General features: G+C 37.7%; 1 long non-coding RNA gene across 1 annotated transcript in view; it reads left to right on the forward strand.

The window, feature by feature from the left end:
- The first annotated feature begins 14,971 nt into the window (after positions 1-14,971).
- The window catches only part of LOC144297683 (uncharacterized), a 38,636-nt gene continuing 31,149 nt past the window's right edge, over positions 14,972-22,458 (forward strand). Inside the window, exon 1 of the long non-coding RNA XR_013364616.1 lies at positions 14,972-15,063. This is a non-coding gene — a long non-coding RNA (uncharacterized LOC144297683). The remainder of the gene's footprint in view (positions 15,064-22,458) is intronic.

The following is a 22,458-nucleotide window of genomic DNA, read 5'->3' on the forward strand; positions in this document are numbered from 1 at the left end:
AGAATGCTTGCATCTACTTTCTTTTCTCCAATTTTAGTATATGTGCTGCCGAAGCGAGGACTACTTTTTTTTCTCTACACCATCCACTCCTACCCGCACTCACTCAGACAGCTGCTTGAGCTCCTGGAGCCCGAAAGTCTATGTTTCTGAAACAATTAAAGTGCCTGCCAAAGGTGTTTGCATAGGGACTGGGAATTTAAGGGCCCAGGAAGGCTGTGTGTTACCTTGGCTTCTGGCACTCAAACCATTCCTGGCTGCCCACCCATTACTACACCCATGGTAACTACAGCATTATTAACCAACAGCCACAGGAGCTATCCTGCCAATTAGCAACTCCACCCAAATGCCCTGAAGAGTCTTGGGAGCCATTCTTCTTTATCTTTTTCTTTTTTTGTGGGTGCAGATGTCTGCAGAAACTGAGTGACTTTATGTTTATTCAGCGAGCCCAGGTTTTCCCTGAATTGTTCATCATCTTGTGAAAGCCCAGCTTTGCTGCTATCAACACTGATCTCTAAACAAAGCAAAGAGACAGGTCAAATTCCATCAGTCTCTGTGTCCCTGCCACACATTTAATAGTTAAGGAAACCAAGGCTCTGGCTTCTCCATGAATATCCTCAGGGAAACAAACAAACAAAAATGGAGTAACAGACCAAGAAGTAGAACTCCTTGAAAGAATAGATCTTGGAATCTTATCAACCTACATTCCATGTCCCCTCCTTTACTGGTTGTTGTGTCTTTGACAGGTTCCTGAACTTCTCAGACGCTGTCCCTAATTGGTAGAAACAATACCAACCTCATAGGAGTATTATGGAGGCCACATGAACGAATTGATTTAAAATGCCCAGCACAGTGCCAGGCACAATGGAAGCACCAGTCTAATAGTCCTCCTACCAGAAACCCTGCCAATCACGCTGGTGGGGGAATCCCAGCTTCGCGCTGGAATGTCATGTTTGTTATTTGTAAACTGTCTTGAAACACTTCATTAATGTTCATGGTTATATATTTTTCCTTTGGACAAAGAGAAAGAAATGAGCAGATTTAAGTAGTGGATGTATTTAGAATTTATATGGTTTCCCAAACACGGACCCCAGAAAGCATGAAAGGCATAGTTGAAGGATTTCAGCATCTCATCTTATTCATTCTTTGTCTCTAAAGCAGAACCACCTCATCACGTAAGAGGAAATTCCAACATGTCCTTCAACTTGTAACAGATTGCCTAGTCTATTATTGGTTTGTTGTTATTGCTAATAATGTTCTAGGGCTTACATTGAACAATATGATGAATTACATTGACTAACAATGGATCAACTCATTTTGTGAAATAGCATACATATTCATAATTATGTTTCAAGAAATTACCCATAATGATAGAGGGAAGGTATGTATGCCTACCACACAGGTGGATATTGAAATCATAATAAAGTCTCCTATTTCACCAGTCATGACATGAATTCCTCACCACCCTATAAATTAACTTTATGCTGCACCAAACTCCACTCATAAAAAAAAAAAAATGACATTAAGGTTTCCTAGGTAACTAATGCACTTCCAAAGGGAATAGGCCTCAGGAGACAAAGAGGGCAGGGAAAAGATGGGGGTAGGGAAGTGAAGAAAAAGGAAAAAAAAACACCCTAGATTAGACGCATGTGACATAAACAAAATATTTCATGGGGAAGAACTCATAAAGTTTTATTGCCTGGGCTTGACATAGATATGGCACTGCCATTAATTCCATCTTCAGACAGTAAAATACTCAATAGGCGAGCCCTCTCATTAGGGATGCCAGCATTTCCTATTTGAGGTTCGGATTAACAAATGGTGAGAGTAATCCATCCCTTACATTCATCTGCCAAGCTGTGTCCACTCACCAGCCAGCTGTTTCTTGAGGCCTCCATGGTTGTATTTAGACATAACCAAATGTTGAGATGAATATGAAAAATAGGAGTTGAAAATAGGATTGATCTAGATGTTTCGAAATATGCAAATGCTTTCCATCTTACAGACTCTGGGAACACTGGAGCAGGTCTGTTAGCCTCAGGAGAAGGTGGCACCCCAGGGTTGAATGGACAGGGTCCAAGGTCCCATTTCCAAAAACCCCTACTCCCACCTGGTGGTCTTTTCACTGTGGCTTCCTTCTGGGGAAGGGTCTGGGTGCTAAAGAACACTTGAACGCTTAGGAAGAAATGGGAGATTGTAAGTGGAGCGTAGGCTTTAATTTATGCTATAAGAATTTTGAGCAATTCTTAAAGACAGCGAAACCCAGAGAAGATCTATGAGCTGGAGACTGGAAGAATGAGAATGTGAACTAGCTTTGTCACTGCTCTGTGAGCTAGAGGAAATGGCTGAACTTTTCAGTGTCTTGGTTTTACCATGTGTTAAAGGGATTTAACCTCATTTTCTTGTATAATTGGAAATATAAGTAAGAAAACAAAAAAACCCACACACTAATTTGAATATAATTGGGAATTTTGTATTATCTGCTTCCCATCTCCGGTAGCCCCAGATTGATTGATGTCTGTAGGTGGAAATTCTAACAAGCCACAGCCAGGTGATTTCTCTGTGCAAAGTATGGTGAGTTTCCCTTGTGATTCCCATACCGGAAGTGTTCCTGCTCTTTTCTACTGGGACAGTCATTGTTGAGTGCAGCCTGTGTTTTGCATGTTTGATGCCCTGGTGGAAAAAGGACAGAAGATGCTGGTTCATGGCTGGAAAGTTGATGGGAAAGCTAGCACTGTGTTCCTCACACAATACCTTCCATTGGGCATTTTGGGATTTGCCCTAATTGGGCACCTGTGGTGGGATTGAGGATTAGAAAAATATCTGGCCACACCCTCCATTTACTACTCTTAGTTCGTACTAAGGAGTGAGGAAAGTCTAGGAAGCAAACATGTGCAGCTTTCCCAAGGATTTTAGGCTAAGTAGGATGAGGACCCAGGTCTCCTTATCCCTTAATAGGAGCCCTGCCCAGCCTAGCCATGTGTATGACAATGACATATAATAACATATCCTGTGAATACTCTCTTCTTACACATCTCTCCCCAGAATTCAGGCTGGCAAATGTCACTTCACTCATCTTCCTGACCCCAAGACCAGTCCTCACTCACACTGACAAGATAGGTATGGGATACAGTGGGGGACAAGGAAGATTCATTCTATTATCCATGTATCCTTGAAAACATTCTCTCCATTCCAGTGGCCTAGGAAAACTAAGGAAGGGGAATTAATCACAGGGTTTTTTACTTTAAAGACCTTATCCCTAGGGTTCTCACAAAACAGCAAAAAAAAAAAAAAAAAAAGGAGGTATTAATAGTTCTTGGAGGCCAAGGAAAGCTGTATTCAAGTTAAGATAAGTTTATGTGCCCCATTTTCCCCAACACACAGGAATAGTCAGATAGATATACCCATGTAGCCAACCCATCTGATGGTTTTCTCTATTTACCAGGCAGTTCACTGACAGTTCTGCTCCTGTTCTCACCCTCAGAGCAGGCTGTCCACAGGCCCCCATTCAGAATGCAAAGGCTAAAGCAGCAAAGAGTACCCAAGCTGGGATCTGATAGAAACATAAATGCCCGGCACAGGAAAGAATGTTAGCAGGTGAGAACTTCTTTTCAGATCACCATCATCATCATGATCACAACATGTAGCAGTTATTGAGTGTTTACTGGGTGCTAGGTACTGTTAATAAGTTTAACATAATATACCAGGCCCTGTTTCAAGTGCTGTGTGTATGTGTATATGCATACACACCTCTGTGTAAGTGTGTATACTGGTCTTAGCACTGACCTAGAGACTGTTCATGGCTGAGCTCCTGTGTGATCTTAGGCAAGCTACTTGTCTCCTCCTAGATCTCAATTTCTTAAATCTGTAAAGTAGAGATAATAAGAGTACCTACTTTGTAGGTTTTTTCCAAGGATTAAATGATGTACAGGTAGGCACTATTATTTTTTAAAAGATTTTATTTATTTGAGAGAGAGAGAGAGAGAAAGCATGCCTGTGAAGGGGGAGGAGAGCAGAGGGAGATGGGGAGAGAATCTTAAGCAGACCTCCTGCTGAGTGAGGAGCCCACAAAGGGCTAGATCCCATGACCCTCCGATCATGATCAGAGCTGAAATCAAGAGTTAGACGTTCAACTGGCTGAGCTACCCAGGTGCCCCAGTAGATACTATTATTATCTTTACTTTAGAGATTTAAAATATTGAGCCACAAAGAGTTTATATAACTTGTCCAGGTATACATAAGTAGTAAATAAGGGTCAAAACAGAGGTTTGAACCTCAACTGCCTGTTACCACTCCACCATCCGCCCTTGAGAGGTGGTGTTTTAACAGATGAGGAAACTGAGGTCTAGGAGGGAGGAACAACTTGCCTAAGAACACTCAGAGGAGCTCTGATGTGAGCCAGCTTTCCTGTCTGTAGTCCAAGGCTATGAGCAGCAGTAGTAAAGCTGCAGTGTCCATAGAGTCTATTCTTCTGCCCTCAAGGTTGTCCCAGAGTGGGCAGGGAAACAAGGAAATGGATGATGAAGTCGAGTAAGAACACATCCATCTGTGGCCCTTTGCGTGCCTTTCTTGGTGACTGTAACTCACACTGGAACAGTGACTTGGTACATAGAACAAGGACTGGTTTCAGCACTTACCCGTCTCTTCAGCAAGTTCCTTTGTCCTGACAAAGGTACCTGTGTAACTACAGGACTGTCTTAGCCAAAGAACTTCCACAAGCAGCAGGACAAAGCTACACAGTGCCAGATTACCAAGAAATTCTTCCCAGGGAGTAAGCCCTTGGCTTTGGCTTCAATGATTAAAACACTAATCAAAACTGCTAGTGTTTATAACATCAAGATACTCAGGAAAAAAGTTGAGTCTCAAGTGTCTCATGAGTAATAAAAGCCCACTCATTAACTATAGAACCCTGGAGTAGGGACACCTGGGTGGCTCAGCAGTTTAGCGCCTGCCTTCAGTCCAGGGCGTGATCCTGGAGTCCTGGGATAGAGTCCCACATTGGGATCTCTGCATGGAGCCTGCTTCTCCCTCTGCCTGTGTCTCTGCCTCACTTTCTCTCTGGATTTCTCATGAATAAATAAATAAGATCTTAAAAAAAAAAAAAAAAAAAGAACCCTAGAGTAGAACATTATGGCCAATTGATGTTTTGCTACAAATGTTTATTTGAATCCCATACAGTCATGCAAATGTCTCTCCTTCCAGGATAGACATAGACTTAAGTGACACTTAGAGCTCAATCTGAGTAGAGAAACCAGTGTTCAAAACTTGCCTTTGAATGAACTTTGAATCTGGAGCTGCTGGCAAGATAGTAAGCATGGGGCCTCAGATTTCTATTCACTGCTTCACCATGTTGACGTGAGGATAAGAGAGTTCCACTGGTTCTTCTCCCTCTGCTTAAAAGATGCGTTGCCAAAGGTTTTTATGCAACATAGTTGGAAATAGCCTTCTATACATAGAAATTAATACACCAAAAACTATGTCTTTTTTTTTTCAGGGTTAGCAGAGAGTCCATGGTTAAGATGAAGATGGGCTCATAATTGGCAGGAGATTCATAGCATGAATCACTGGTCCACACTCCATATCTCAAATTGGAAAACAGAAACTGGCTACAAAGTAGAATCGATGAATGAATGACTTACGTTCTTTTGGATGGGAAGGCGCCTGAGATTCCCCTAGTCCTAGCTCTCATTTTATAGAGAAAGTTATTAAGAGGCTCTTCAGTGAGAGCACTGTAACTCAAACTCCTGATTCCCCCAGTGGTGCTTCCTTTACTCTCTCCATGCAACTCCCAGGAAATAGACACACCTCATGTTTTCCTCCTGGAAATGTTTTCCAGGTCCCTGTGATTCCTTCCCTACCTTTTCTTCTTTCCTTTATTTCATTACTTGTTTCAATTTAGTTTAATATTTCATTTCCTTTGTTTTGTTCCCATCATGCACCACTGGCGAAACAAGGGAGAATTAACATCACACGCAGAAGGCAAGGTTTCAGTAAGAATTGGAAAAGAGTTTTAATTACAGGAGAGGTCAAAGGACCACCTTAAAAGTGAGGTGGATGCTCTTCTATTGGCTGGTCCTTTCTGAAGAGAGAGGATTAATTAGATGAACTTTATTTTTCCATACTGTTCTAGATAACATTTTGAGACTTGCACTGACATGAATCTTTTCCCTCAGATTGTTCTTGCTTTTTTATCTTCTTTCCTTTGTATTGAAAATGGCAAAGGATCTATTTTGCGAGAGGAATGTTTCTTTGGTAGATTCATTTTTTTTTCTTGCAATAGAGCTAACAGTAAAACCTAGGGTCATATCATTTACTCTCTTGTTTACGTCCTCATTCCTTCCTTGTTAAAGAACTGACACCAATATCTGTCCTTGGCATTATGGATCTCAGGAGCCTAGGAGCATCTAATAAATAGGACTTGAAGAGTCAGATGTCTATAAGGTTATATTCTGTAAATGAAAATGTGACTGTTCTGCAAGACTTCAAGGGGTAGAACTTGGAGTGGTGAGTGGAATTTATAGGGGTGCAAATGTCAAGTCAAGACAAGGGTGTTGGTTCTGACATAGAGAATTTTAAAAACTAGAACCAATCACTTCATAGCTAATGCATTGTTTTCCTATCACTGGACAAGCTCAGGCATAGGACCATCTTCAAACAATGTTGTTGGAGGGGTTTCAGATTTGGATAGGTAATTGAACTATCACACCTCAGTGATCTGGTCACTTTAGCAAGTATGTACTTTCCCAAAGCATGATGTATATATTAAGATTATATTGGATATACTAAGATTTTTTGGTGGTACATTAATAAACATTTTAAATTATATAGTTATATTTAGTTTGTTTTAATGTATCAATTCAAAACTTCCTTTAAAAACATGTTTGTTTGGGACATTCACTTCTGATTATTGCAAACTAAATTATAATATACCAATCTTTCCACCAAAAGTACTTTAAAAAGCTGAAAAAATATTTTTAGAAGCCATCTGAAGGTTCTACTTATGATATAGTTGTGTAAATCCTTCTAAATATAAACTAGGGACAAGAGAATGGAAAAGTAGGCAGACTCTCCAGGAGAGTTGACTTTTCAAGAAGAGAACAAGATAGGGTGAGTTTTCAGTCTTTTAAAATTTTTAACTTGAGGGCAGTCTTCAGGTGGTATCACATGAAGTAGCAAAAGCTTAAAGGAAGAAACAGACAATTCTCAGTAATAGCTTGAGATTTTAATACCCCTGTCTATGCAATTAGTAGAATTTATAATAATCTAAATACCAGTAAAGGCAAATATGATATAATTAATCACCTTGACTTAATTACTATTTGTAGAACACTACATCCAATAAATGCAGATACACATTCTTATCAAGTACACATGGTATGTTTACAAAGATAGTCCCCATGCTGCATAATAAAACAAGCCTTATTAGATTTAAGGAATAAAAATAATGTAGAGCATATTCTCCAACTACAATAGAATAAAACTAAAAATCAATCAAAATTAGATATGTAGAAAGTTCTAAGTATTTAGAAATTAAGCAACATATTTTTAACTATTCTGTAGGTCAAAGAAGAAATCACATGGGAAATTAGAATATATTCTGATCTCTACAGTAATGAAAATACAGCCACCTTCTCAAAAATCTGTGTGGTATGGATAAAACAGCCCTTAGAGGGAAAGTTACAGCTTTAAATGTTTATGTTAAAAAGAAGAAAGGTCTAAAAATTAATGACCAAATATTTCACCTTAGAAATCTAGAAAGAGCAAAGTAAACTAAAAGCAAATAAGAAGAAAGAACTCTTAAGAAAAAAAGCAACGAAATAGAAACTAATAGAGCCAAAATTTGAAAAGATTAACAAAATTGATTACCTCCTAGCTAGATTGGAAATGGAAGAGAAGAAAATTACCAGTGTCCAAAATGAAGAGGGACCGTCACTCAAATCCTACCAATGTTAAAAAGAAACTATCATGAAAACTGTCATGAAATAAATTTGACAACTTAGATGAGATGGGTTAAGTATTTGAGCTTAACTGATGGTCAGATAGAATATCTGAATAGCTTTTATGTATTGGAAAAATTGAATTTTGTTATCATAAACCTTCTCACCAATAAAACAATAGAAAAAGATGGTTTGATAAATTCTGTCAAAATGTACAATTTACAAAAGAATAGTATCAACTTCATAAGTTGTTATATGTAGCCAGTGTAATGCTAATACCAAAATTTGACAAGGAAATTAGTAAGAAAGAAAGAAGGAAGGAAAAGAAGAGAAAGGAAAAAAGTGAAAGAAAAAATAAAATGATAGGCCAATATTTCTTATGAACATAAATGCAAAAATTCTTAACAAAATATGAACACCTAGAATCCAGCAATATATATTATCATCAAGTAGGATTTATCCTAGTAATGCAATTTATTCTAGAAAACCAATCAATATAATTCACTCCATTGATACAATGAAGAAGAAAAATCATAGTGTATTTTCAATAGACTTAGGAAAAGCATTTGACAATATTAAATTTAGTACTTATTTGTGATAAATACACACATGTAAACACACTGAGCAAACTATCAACAAAAGGGAACTTTCTTAATCTGACAAAAAGAATCTAAAAAGTACTGACAACTGACATGATACTTAATGGTGAACATTTGAACACGTTTTTCCCCTAAGATCAGGATCAAGGCAAAGGATACAAATATTTTAGGTATCCTTTAATAGAAGAAATAAGCAAGTTGTTGTATATTCATATAATAGAATACTCTTCAGCAATAAAATAAGAACAAATTATGGATACACACAACAATATGGATGAATCTCAAAAATATTATATTGTAATAAGCCTTACACAAAATCATATATTGTATGTGTTTCCATATCTATGAAGTTTTACAATGGGCAAAAAAATCTAATGTGCAAAAAAAATTATAACAACTGTTGTCTCTGGGGTGGTGAGTGGGAAATAACTGGGAAGAGCCATGAATGATAGAGGTTTGGATTATACAGTGTATACATTTGTCAATACACAATCTATGCTTACTTAAAATTTACAAAATTCAATTAATGTAAATTTTGTGTCTAAAGAAAATTGTCTGTAAGGCAATATTGAACCCTAGTTAATGAAATGCACCCTGACATATTTAAAGGGAGTTGTCCTCAAGGCATTCATATATTTTTTAATACATCAAATAAAAAGCTGAATTGATGGATGGGCAGAAGGATAGATGGATGGAGAGATAAAATAAGCCAATCATGAAGAAAATATAAATTATAGAATCTGGTCTATGGGTATGTGGCTGTTTACCGTAAAATACTTTAATGTTTTCTATATGTCTGAAAATTCCCATACTAAAATATTGGAGGAAGAGATAGGAAAAAATGTGCTTGGAGTAATTGGAAAGATACCACAGCACCATGAATACAAGGGGACAAGTTGTCAGAGAACAGGGAAGCACAGAGAAGTGACACTGATCTTTAGCTGCATTTTTCTCTTGAAACAGATGTTGATTTGTAAGTAGCAGCTTAGAAAATGAAAAACCAAGATGAACTTTCTGTAATCTCTCTAAACTTTAGAGATAGCAGTTGGAGTTCAAGAATCACTGAGAAGTGCTTTCAGTTTTGATAATTAAAAGTCTACTTCTTAGGATAAAGAGGAACCAAAAATAGAACCACTTTTGCAATGACGGAAACCCAAGTTCCAATCAGCTCAAAATAGGATTAAGATAATCTTTCCTTAGCCTAAGTGCCTAACAGAAACAAAAGAAAATCCTTACTGGAGTACACCGTGCTTCAATTATTTGCATAACTGTCCTTACACACACCAGGAAACGTGTTCAAATGTTTAAGAAACAAGAGAGAAAAATCAGACAATAGGAAGAAACCCCAAAGTTATCAATATATTGAAGTTAATAGACATACATTTTAAAAACAGTTGTGATTATTACATTAAAAATTAATAGCAAGATGGGAGATATAATGAATTTATATAAAACATTATAAATGTTATGCTAGAACTGAAAGATTACAGCAGGAAGTTAAGAATGCAGTTTAAATACAACTGAAGAGGAGATGAGTAAACCAAAAGAGATATGTTACAAGCGTGGAATGAAAAAATATTAAGAAATATCTAAAAGGATTTAAGAACATGTGATACACAGAGGAGAGATCAAATACACATATAACTGGTGCCCAACTAAGGAGAGGAAAAGAGACTGGTGCAGGAGCAATATCAGAAAATATAATGGTCAAAAATTTTCAAAAGTTGATTAAAGACACTCCACCACATATTCAAGAAATTTGCCATACCTGGTATAGGATAAACAGAAAGAAAACCACAGTGCACATCACAATAAATCTTCTGAAAACAAAGACAAAAAGAAAAATGTGAAAGTGTGTACCAGAAAAAAAGATGCATTATCCTCAACTGCAGTAAGACTTATCAAGGACTTTTCAACAGAAACCATGGGAGTAAGAAGACAAGAAAATTTCAAAGTATAGAAGAAAATAAATTTATTTTTTATTGGTGTTCAATTTGCCAACATAAAGAATAACACCCAGTGCTCATCCCATCAAGTGCCCCCCTCAGTGCACCCTCTATCTCAAATAAATAAAATCTTTAAAGAAAAAAAAAAGAAAATAATCATCCAATAACATATCCTTCAAAATAAGTGAAGTAAAGTTATTTTCAGATAATTAAACTGAGATCATTTGTTATTGAAAGATCTGTACCGAAAGAAATATTAAAGGGAGTTATTTCTACATAAGGAAAATGATTTCATATAAATGAAAAATATAGGAAAGAAAATAACAGAAAGCAACAGAATGTTTAAATATGTGGCAAGTGTGAATGGATACTAACTGTATGAAACCATAAAGTATCTTACAGAATTTGATTCACAACAAACAAAGTACAAAGAGCAGTAAGTTATGAATGAGCAAAATTTTCTAAGACCCTTGCATTCTTTGGGAAGTGATAGTACTAATGTATATTAAATTTTAATAATTCAAAATTACGTGTTGTCTCTATGACAATCACAAAATGAACAATAAAAGAAGGTTTATTAAAGATGTTAATGTGGAGGTTGGGGAAAATATTAGTTCCAAAGGCCAGAAAAGAGAGAAAGAGCATAGTGTAGGTAAGACAGAACGACTAGTAAAGTAATACAGAATTGAACTTAAATATATGTAATTTGCAAAAAAAAAAAAAAAAAACTTTTTATTTTTTAGTAGCAAATGATTATAAGTTGAAATCTAAAAAAAAGTATAATTTCAATTCTAAAAAAGTACCATTTCAATAGAATAAAAACATGTACTAAAAATAAGTCTAATAAAAGTTGTATAACATCTTTACATAGAAAAGTACAAAAATTATTGAGAGGAATTAAAGATTTGCATGACACTATATACCATGTTCATAGATTGGAAGACTCAATATTATAAAGATGTTAATTCTTCTCAAAGTAGTTTGTTCATTTGATATAATCCCAAATAAAAGGAAAGTGTGTGTGTGTGTGTGTGTGTGTGTAAATTGATGAGCTGATTCTCAAATTTATATTTTAAATTTTCTGAAAACCACCAATTTGAGCCAAGTCATTCTTGAAAAACATCAAAGTTAGTGACTTATACTACCTAATATCCCGAGTCATTATGAAGCTCCATCAATTAAGACAATGGGTATTTGCTAAGAACATACTAAGTTAATGGCCAGTATAAGGAATGCAGAAGTAGACTCATATGGTCACTTATGGCACTGAAAGATATGGGGATAATTAAAATAAATTATGTTGGATCAATGAGATGGTCACTTGGAAAAATATGATTATTGCCTGTATTTCATACTAGATACAAAAATTACTACAGTTGTATTGCAAACCTAAATGTAAAAGGTAAAATAATAAGGTTTATAGAACATATTATGAAAACTTTTTCATAATCCTAAGGTAAGGAAAGATTTCTTAAGACATAAAGAAAGCACTAACCATAAAGGAAAAGATTCATAAATTGGACTATGTTAAACTTAAGAATGTTTCTTTAAAGGTACCATTAAAAAGTAAAAGGGCAAGTCAGAGTTAGAGAAGATATGTACAATACATATTAGGAACAAAGGGCTTGTGTCCAGAGCATGTAAATAACTACTACAAATAAATTAGAATAAGTAAGACAATGCAGTAGAAAAATGGATGAAGGCTTGAACTTGAAAACACTTCATTAAATAGAATATCTAAATGCAAAAATGTACAACCTCATTAGTCAAAATTGGAATATAAATTAAAGACATAATGCAATACCACTGCATCTACACCAGAGTGACTAAACATCATTAAAAAAAAAAAAAAACCCTGACAATAGCAAATATTGGTAAAGATGTAGAGCAACCAGAAATGTTATATCCTGCTAGTGTGAATATAAATTGGTACAATTGCTTTAGGAAACTGTTTTATCTCTATTTATTAGAGGTGAACATACACTTATCTTTGACCCAGCAATTTCACTACAAAATATATATTCAATAGAAATTTAAAAAAAAGAAATATATTGTGCTTCTGCACCAAAAAACATGTGCAAAATGTTTGTAGTTGCAGTATTTTTGAGATGATGGAAATGCCCCTCAACTGTAGAGTGAACAAATAAATTGTAGTGTATTCATACAATGGAACACTCTACAGAAAATGAAAATCATGAATTATTGCCACATGTGATAAACATAGAAAAATCTGACTTCAAAAATATTGAACAAAAAGGCAGACAAAAAAGCTGTACATAATATCATAATTTCATTTTTAATAAGTTGCTAAAAGAAGCCAAACTAAGTTGTGGTTTTTGAAGTTAGGATAGTGATTACGTGTGAGAAGAAAATGTAGTGCTTAAGAAAGAGGCAGGGTGAGGGATTCTAGAATATTGGTGATCATTTCTCAATTAGGATGATAGTTACATATGAGTGTTTACTTTTCAAAAATTTACCAAGTTATATATTATTATTAGGGAACTTCTCTACACTAATATTATACCTCAATATTTTCTTTAAAAAAATCTAATTAAGCAAAAAAATCTAATTAGGCAAAAAAATCTAATTAAGCAAAACTAATTAAGCAATTTAAAGAAAAATATTAAGTTTATAATAGTTTTATTGGTATGTCTACATGGGAAAAACATGTGGTTGGCAAAAGACAGAAGTTTGGGAAATATTGAGCTTGTAACAACTTATGTTCTATATATTGCATTTTTGGGGTATCTTTTTATGTCTAATTAGGCTTTTTATGTCTAAAAAAAGTCTGTCCTGACTCTAGGTATTTCCTAGCCTTCACCATTCTACCGTCTGTAGAGCCATGTCACACTTTAGATAGTACCTTGTCTGATCTCTAAGCAACAGGGTACCAAGTAATAGGGGAAGGTACCAAGCAACAGGGGATGTTTCAAATGATGTAGCATGTCTCAAGTCTCCAAGTGTGGTCTTTATTTCACTTAAATTACAATAAAGCTTGGTAAATTTAGCATATTCCTCCATCCTACTTCTGTGAAATCCCTTTACCAGTCCCCCTTGGATGACCTCCATCCTAAAATGGGTTAATATATGTGAGAGAGCCTAGGATAACTTTTCAAAGAAAAGAAAAGAAAGGAAGGAAAAAAAGAAAAAGAAGATGGACAGGAAAGCAAGGGCTATAGAACCAAACTTGTTTTGAATCCCAACATTTTTTTTATAATTATTTTTTTTAATTTATTTTTTATTGGTGTTCAATTTACTAACATACCGAATAATCCCCAGTGCCCGTCACCCATTCACTCCCACCCCCCGCCCTCCTCCCCTTCTACCACCCCTAGTTTGCTTCCAACATTTTAGGCACTAGCTGGAGAATTGGGGCAAGATAATTAACATAAGGTGGCTACTCTGAGCCAATGTCTCTTCATCTGTAAAATGAGTTGTTGTGACAATCAAATAGGATAATAGATGGGAGCCCCTTGGTACTGCACCTAGAATAGAGAACCCACAAAGTTATGGGGTCTGCATTGCCTCACCATTCAACTGCTTCAAGAGAGGAATCAAGAGAGAAGGAAATGATCTCAAGATATTGTGTGTCTCAGACACAGGGTGTTATTTATCAAACACCAGGCAGACTACTTTAACATGTGAGAGGAAGGGCAAGGTTAACTCTCCTGAGACCATCTGTAATAGATCCCTCATGGAGCCTGCACTTGAAGAATTTTGGTTGAACTAAACTCATGAAAGTCATGGTTTCTAGAAAGCCTCTGTCAAAAAAGTGTCAATTGAGAAGGACAGCTCACTTGTGCTCATTAGCACCTATTCGTTTATCAGATCAGCTGGCTCAGGTCAAGAAGGTACATTCCGTTGGAAAGAAGCAGTTACCCCTATTATAGGGGGCAGCTGAGTTGGTGATCCCGTGGAAGCCATAAGTGAATAAGAGAGAGACTTTTGTCTAGTGGCTAAAAACACAAATTGTAGAGTCACTGTATTTGGATTTACGGTCCCTTGGCACCTCTAAATGTAGAAAAATTACCAAATTTTTCTGTCTCAGTTTCTGCCTCTCTAAAATGGAAATGATGGCTGAGTGGAAGGAATGACAGGAAGCACGGTATGAAGACCATTCTAAGGAATGTCTTCAAGAGTCATTTGCTTCTATTTCAGGCTCCTTATTTACAGCACCTTTCATAAAATGACTTAAAGTCTTATTACTGTTTTGTCAAAATCAGTTGCACCATTAAAAGATGTTTCCTCCATCTGATATGCCAATTAGAGTTTAGAAAAATGATCCAGTATAATGGAAAGAACACTGGATTAGGAGTGTTTTAAACTTGCCTATATCATGGATATACCACATAATAATCATAGAGCCACTTCCCCCCTGAGAGATTCACTTTTTATCTGCAGGATGAGGGGCTGCACTAGACAATTTCTAAATACACTCCCAGTTATAACATTTTACAATCTTTTTCAGTTTGCCAATTTGTTTCAGGCTCTGAGCTGATGGAAGTGTTTGGGGCATGCTTGTCCAGGTGACATTGCCAACTGACTTCATGAGACATCTTTCCTATTCCTCATCTGTGGTCTTCAGTGAGTAACTGGAGTTTTCTGTTCTCCTTGATAAACAGATATTGGGGAAAGTTTCTGTGTTCCTGTTGCTGGAGTAACAAATAGATCCCAAATCTATTTGCAGCCTCCATGGAAGAAAAAAGCAAAGAGAGAATAAGAGATTACGCAGTAAATTTTTAAATTCCAATCTCTGGCTTCACTAAACTACACATTAACATATGAAATGAATTAGCATTTACAGTCTTTGACAATTGTTATAATATCTGAGATATCATGAAAAATGGATCAGACACTGAAAACAGGCAGATACTTTTGTTTTCAAAACAGGAGACAAAAATTACTTCAGGACACTATAGATTAAATTGAACAGTTTGGAATGAGTGTCTTGTAGGCAGCATGTAGATGATTCTTGTTTTTTTATCCATTCTGATACCCTTTTTCCTTCTTTTTTTTTTTTAATTTTTTTTTTATTTATTTATGATAGTCACAGAGAGAGAAAGAGAGAGGCAGAGACATAGGCAGAGGGAGAAGCAGGCTCCATGCACCGGAAGCCCGATGTGGGATTCGATCCCGGGTCTCCAGGATCGCGCCCTGGGCCAAAGGCAGGCGCCAAACCGCTGCGCCACCCAAGGATCCCTTCTTTTGTTTTTTTTTTAAATATAAATTCAATTAGCCAATGTATAGTACATCATTAGTTTGAGATGTAGAGTTCAATAATTCATCAGTTACATATAACATCAGTGCTCATCACGTCATGTGCCCTCCTTAATGCCCATCACCGAGTTACCCCATCCTCACCCCCTCCAGCAACTCTTAGTTTGTTTCCTAAAGTTAAGAGTCTCTCATGGTTTTTCTCCCTCTCTGATAACTTCCCATTCAGTTCCCTCCCTTCCCTTATGATCCTCTGTGCTGTTTCTTATATTCCACCTATGAGTGAAACCATATGATAATTGTCTTTCTCTGATTGGCTTATTTCGCTAGCATAATATCCTCCAGTTCCATCCATGTCAGTGTAAATGGTAAGTATTCATCCTTTCTGATGACCGAATAATATTCCCGTGTGTGTGTGTGTGTGTGTGTGTGTGTGTGTGTGTGTAACATCTTTATCCATTCATCTGTTGATGGACATCTTGGCTCCTTCCACAGTTTGGCTATTATGGACATTGGTGCTATAAATGTTGGGGTGCAGGTGCCCCTTCAGATCACCACATTTGTATCTTTGGGGTAAATACCTAGTAGTCCAATTGCTGGGTCATAAAGTAGCTCTATTTTTAACTCTTTGAGGAAGCTTCACACTGTTTTCCAAAGTGGCTGTACCAGCTTCCATTCCCACCAACAATGTAAGGGGGTTCCCCTTTCTCTGCATCCTTGCCAACATTTGTTGCTTCCTGTCTTGTTAATTTTAGCCATTCTGACAGGTATGAAGTGGTACCTCATTGTGGTTTTGATTTGTATTTCCCTGTGCCAAGTGATGTGGAGAGACACCTTATGTTATGTTATGTTATGTTATGTTATGTTATGTTATATGTTATTTATTTATTTATTTATTTATTTATTTATTTATTTATTTATGACACACACACACACAGAGGCAGAGACAGGCAGAGGGAGAAGTAGGCTCCTTGCAGGGAGCCTGATGTGTGACTCAATGCCAGACCCTAGGATCATGACCTGAGCCAAAAGCAGATGCTCAAACCCTGAGTCACCCAGGCATCCCACCTTATGTCTTTCGATTGGAGTGTTTGGTCCGTTTAGGAAAGATGACTAAATAGATGGTTTTGAGTTTTTACACTAGAAGGTGATAGTGTCTAGGATCTAGGAAGGATTCACTGAAAATGCCACAGCAGCTGGACTAGTCACCAGGGAATCAGGCAGTCTCAGTGGGTTAAGGTCAACCTATACTCAAGTCCCAAGAGGCATGGACAGAGCTATGTCCATGTTCTATACTTTTCATCAATGACTTGAAAGAATATAAGAGTTCAAACTTTGCATAAAGATAGAACTACTCCATGACCCAGCAATTACACTAGTAGGTATTTACCCAAAGGATACAAAAATACATATTCGAGGGGGTATATGCACCCCAGTGCTTATAGCAGCATTATCTACAACAGCCAAACTGTAGAAAGAGCCCAAATGTCCATTGGCTGATGAATGGATAAAGAAGATGTGGTACACATACAAACACACACACAATGGAATATATCACTCAGCTATCAAAAAGAATGAAATCTTGCAAGGATGTGGATGGAGCTAGATTAAGTTAAGCAAAATAAATCAGCCAGAGAAAGACAAATACCATACAATTTCACTCATTTAGGAAACAAAACAGATGAATGTTTGGGAAGGGGAAAAAAGAGGAGGAGGGGAGGCAAACCATAAGACACTCTTCATGATAGGGGAAAAACTGAGGGTTGATGGAGGGAGATGGATGAGGGATGAGCTGACAGGTAACAGGTATTAAGGAGGGCACTTGTGATGAACACTAAGTATTTTATATTTTATATAAGCGATGAATTACTAAATTCTACTCCTGAAGCCAAAAAAAATGTTCCAACTTTCCAAATTTATGAGTTACTACAATCTTGGAAATATTTGTTAATTAGATGAATGGCAGAAATAATATTCAAAAGAATTTTGAAACTTAAAATGTTGGGTAGAAGCTAGCAATATAGGGATGCCTCGGTGGCTCAGCAGTTGAGTGTCTGCCTTCAGCTCAGTGTGCGATCCTGGAGTGCAGGGATTGAGTCCCATGTCAGGCTCCCTGCATGGAGCCTGCTTCTCCCTCTGCCTGGGTCTCTGCCTCTCTGTGTCTCTCATGAATAAATAAATAAAATCTTAAAAAAAAAGAAACTAGCAATATGAATTTAAAAATGAAAGAAAGGACAGAAAATTTGAGACCTGCATTTAGATGCAAAGGCAGTTCTGGCAGGACAGGAGATGAGGGATCTGGCTGGAAGAGTAGTTTATATGGAAGAGAGCAGGAGCTTCAGTAGAATATGGACAGAACTGAAATGGTAATACAGTCTTAGGCTGCATCCAATGACCTTTAGATTCCTTAAGGGATCCAATCCCAGGGACACTGGTCAGACATTCCAGGTATAGGGGAAGTTGGACTGCCACAGGCCCGTGGGACCAAAGTCCCTTACAACCGATTAGTTGATTGTCCTTCTGAATCCCAGTGCAGTTTCATCTTGGTGTTTTCTAGCTCTGAGTGCAAGGAATATGCTTTTCTCTTCATTGGATGGTTTATCTTGTGCATGATCATGTCCAGAGCATCAGCCTATTTGGATGACAAATAAACTCCCCTGAAATCTCCCCAATTTGTTGAATAGTTCCTTTTAAAAGCATTCTAGCAGCAGCTCAAAAGAGCTTTTGGAGGCAAAGTACTTGATCACTCAGAGAATATGTGTGAGGGTCTTTTTCACACATGCAAGATGAAGCTGTGTTCCTGTAGGAATTGTAGTCTGGAGTCTGATAGTGTCAAGGCAGAATCAGAGTTTATCAAGTAAATGAGAGAGGCTGATGGTTAGGAGTTGAGCTGTGCAGGTCAAATCCAGGTACAGGGCCAAATCTCAGTTCCAGAACTTACTACTGTGTGACCTTGTACAAGTCATTGAGCTTTTCCACGCTTCTTTTTTCTTGTCTGAAAAATGGAGAGGATGATGACAATAGTACATACTTAATAGGGGTGCAGGGAGTATTCAATGAGCTAATATGTTAAAGAGCTTGGAAACAGCTGTGTGACCATGGGCAAGTTGCTTGATGTTTCTCAACTCTTAAGTAAGGATGATAATATTACCCACTTACCATGAATATTACCCATAGCCATGAAATTCAAATAAGACTATGGACAACGTTCTTTTCATAGTGTCTGTCCCCTTGTGGGGCAATAACCTTGACAGATATTAACCAGAAAAAATACAATTTCTCTACACCTTTGACACACAACCTATTCCAAAATGAGGACCATGGTCTGTTGCCAAGAAACAAAAATGTCATCATGCCCTATACAGAATAGTGACTGCCCTTCTGGTATCCATTAACTGAGAATATTCGTGGTCACAGAAAGATACAAATTCAACGATTCTTTTAAATGGATGTTTATTTTGATAATCTTAGCATATACATCCACCTGGAATATGGTAGCACATGTACGTACAAAATACATGCATCCAACAGCAGCCCTTAATGCTAACCCAGTAAGGCCGCAAAAGCAGCAGTGTGTGGACATACTTTCAAGTGTGCTTAGATGCAGCTGGGGGGTGTGCTCTACCCCTGCAGCTCCGGAAAACTCAGGCCATGGTGGGCTCTGCACTGAGTATCTCCTCCCCCTTGGATACTCGTGTCACTGCTTCACTTCACATCAGGGCTTTTCCCTCTCTCCTACCTTTCTTACAAAATGTACTCCCAGCACTCTTGTCAGACAACCAGGGAGTGATGCATTGATTATGGGCTTTGGAGTGGCAATGACCTTCCCCTTGTTGTTTGTGTGAACTTGAACAATTCATATCACCTGCTTCTTGACCTATATAATAGAGATTTTAATAATTTCTTCCTTTCAAAAATAAGTAATGTGATATATGTCAAAGACTTGGCAACATCAGTGGTTGCTACTGCCTTGTTTCCCTTTCTCTTCTTTATGTGACATTCTATATCTCTCTGTATAGTGCCCCAGTCCAGTACACTTTAGATGAGAGATCATTAATAAATATTTGGGTGATTAATGGATCACCTGTCAGTTCTATGCCTTTTCATATTGTTTGGGTGAATGGTTATTTTAAGTGATTGAGCTGAGATATTAGGATATGATTAGAATAAAACATTCTTAAATTTAAATAGGCCTTAACCCAAGGAATAATTAATGTAGGAATTCCAGGTACCCATATAGGCCAATTAACTACATATTCGGATGCAGTATCTTGGTGGGTCATCACACCATGTACATCATGGTATGCTTTGCCCGAGGAAAGTGATTACGCAGGTGTGGCACTTTCTCTGTGGTCCCCTTAATCCATAGTTTCAATCAAATGTATGTTATATAGTATTTTAATTCATCTACTTGTATCTGCCTGGTCTCTATCAGACAGGAAGAAATTTCTCTGGACTGGGTCATATTCACCTTTGTACCACCAGTATCTATCATTTGTTTGACAGATAAAGATGCTTGACAAATGTTGAGTGCAGGAACAAAAAGCTAAAAGAAAAAAGCTGAATCATATGGCCCTCTTGAAACAGAAAAGTGTGCTACTCTTGTATCAGTAGAAGACAAGTTTTCATTCCCTGTGATGGTGAAGCCTCATTTGATCCAGTGGGAGGGACCCACCTCGACTCACCTCTGAGACAAAATGTCTCCAGCACTATTTTCAAGACTTGAACTTGACATTTAGAATTGGACACACCAGGCAGCCAGCAGAAGGCACACATTTCTTTTCCAAAAATACTATACTGGGAAAGAGGAAATATATCTTACTTTTCTAAGAAGTAATTTAATTATCCGACAGCTAACATGACCATGGAGACTCCCCGCATAGCTTTTGGGAGACTCTGATCTCATTCCTTTCTTCCTTCCACATGGCTTTGGTTCAAGTACAACGTAAACCGATGGCACTGTGCCTGGAGGCTTTACAAAGAAGGTGCTTACCTTCTCTGGCCAGTGACCTTCCTCCAAATCTGACCTCATTGGCATTTGCCTCTTCTGAAAGATTAAAAGCGCATTGTCCAGAGTCTTTTGGGGGCAGTCTATTTCTTTGCAATCCCCACCTTTGTGACTTCCTCATGGAGGAAGCCCTAGAAAATGGCCCCAAACATTGCAGTCTGCTCCTAAATGGGCTCCCTCTCTGCCATTTCCCCACTCTGTCTCCCTGCTGTCACATCAGTAATATCTCCAAAAAAGCAGAGATTCAAGTCAAAATATCCTGCCTTGTCCAAGTCACAACCCTACTGTTGAGCCTACAGGATAAATCAGGATCCAAAGCACACATGCGTGATCTTTTACCCTCTGGGCTTTTTCTGTCTTACACCTCTTCCGTCTTATCCCCTAACCTCTCCCTATGAGACACCATCTGATACATCCAACTCTTTCAATAGGAACTTGCCATGATTGTGCTTTTGCATCATCTGTTCTCTTGGCCTAGAATTACCTTTGCATATTCAATCTCTACTGGAATAAGAAAGACAGCCTGGAGTTGTGGGGAGTTCCCCACATCATAGGGGAGCTCAATCCAGGAAACTTATATAAAGGACCTACTCCGGCCAGAAGACCCATTCAATCTGTTGTTCCCTTACAAAAATTGAAGCATTTTTTTTCTTGTGTGTTGCCTTAAGATACCTGATTTGTTATGAGTATAGGGAGCTGCCTTGCTATTGCGAGCTGAATTGTGTGTCTCTCAATTTCATATGTCGAAGCCCCAACCCCCAGTACCTCAGAATGTGACTGTATTTGGAGATACGGCCTTTAAGGAGGTGATGAAGCTAAAACGCAGCTATTAGGGTGGGTTCTAATCCAGTCTGATTGGTGTCCCTCTAAGAAGAGGAAATTTGGACACACATGGAAGCACCAGGGGTACATGTATATAGAGGAACGGTCATGTGAAGACACAGCGAGAAGGTGGCGATCTGCAAGCCAAAGAGTGAGGCCTCAGGAAAAACCAAACCCGCCTACACCTGCATCTTAGACTTGAAGCTTCTAGAACTATGAGAAAATATATTTCTGTTGTTTAAGCCACCAATTATGTGATGCTTTCTTATGGTGGCCCCAGCCGACTTATATGCTTGTAACAAAAAGAATTTTCTTATTCATCTTTGAATTGTTTAAATTCTTAGTTCTTAGAGCTTCTTGGAAAATAGAAGATAATAAATGTATATCAAATGACAGAAATTCCAAGAGGAACTGGATGCAAGCACCACGTTCTGAGGGAAAGGATGCACTCAGCCCAAGAGAGATTGGGAGAACTTGCAAGAATTTGGGGCATTAATAAAAATGTTACGGGATTTCAGCCCTGCCCTTCACTCCCACATAACCAGTCAGGCACGTGCTCAGCTGCCCTCTGAAGGTGTCTCTTCCCTCCTGAAGGCCTTCACATCACTTTGGGATGAAATGAGTTTCAAGATTCTTGACTTAGTTTTCATTTATTATAAGGAAATAAGAGAAGGTCTCCATTTTTCCATGTCAAAATTTATTAGTATAACCTCCACCCCACATACTGTCTTCCACCTCTTAAAAATAGGACATTCCTCTTTAGTGAAATAACATGCCAGCAACAAAGACAAATGGAGAATAGCAAGAAAAAGAACTAGGGAGGCTGTGAATTGCTTTCTTTCTTTCCCATACAAATATAGCAAGAGAATGTCCGAATGCATAATAGTGCTTTGGGGAAAGATCTCAGCCCATTTATAGGGGAATAGTGAGGACTC

Source organism: Canis aureus, chromosome 25 (assembly GCF_053574225.1).
Source record: "Canis aureus isolate CA01 chromosome 25, VMU_Caureus_v.1.0, whole genome shotgun sequence".
NCBI lineage: Eukaryota > Metazoa > Chordata > Mammalia > Carnivora > Canidae > Canis > Canis aureus.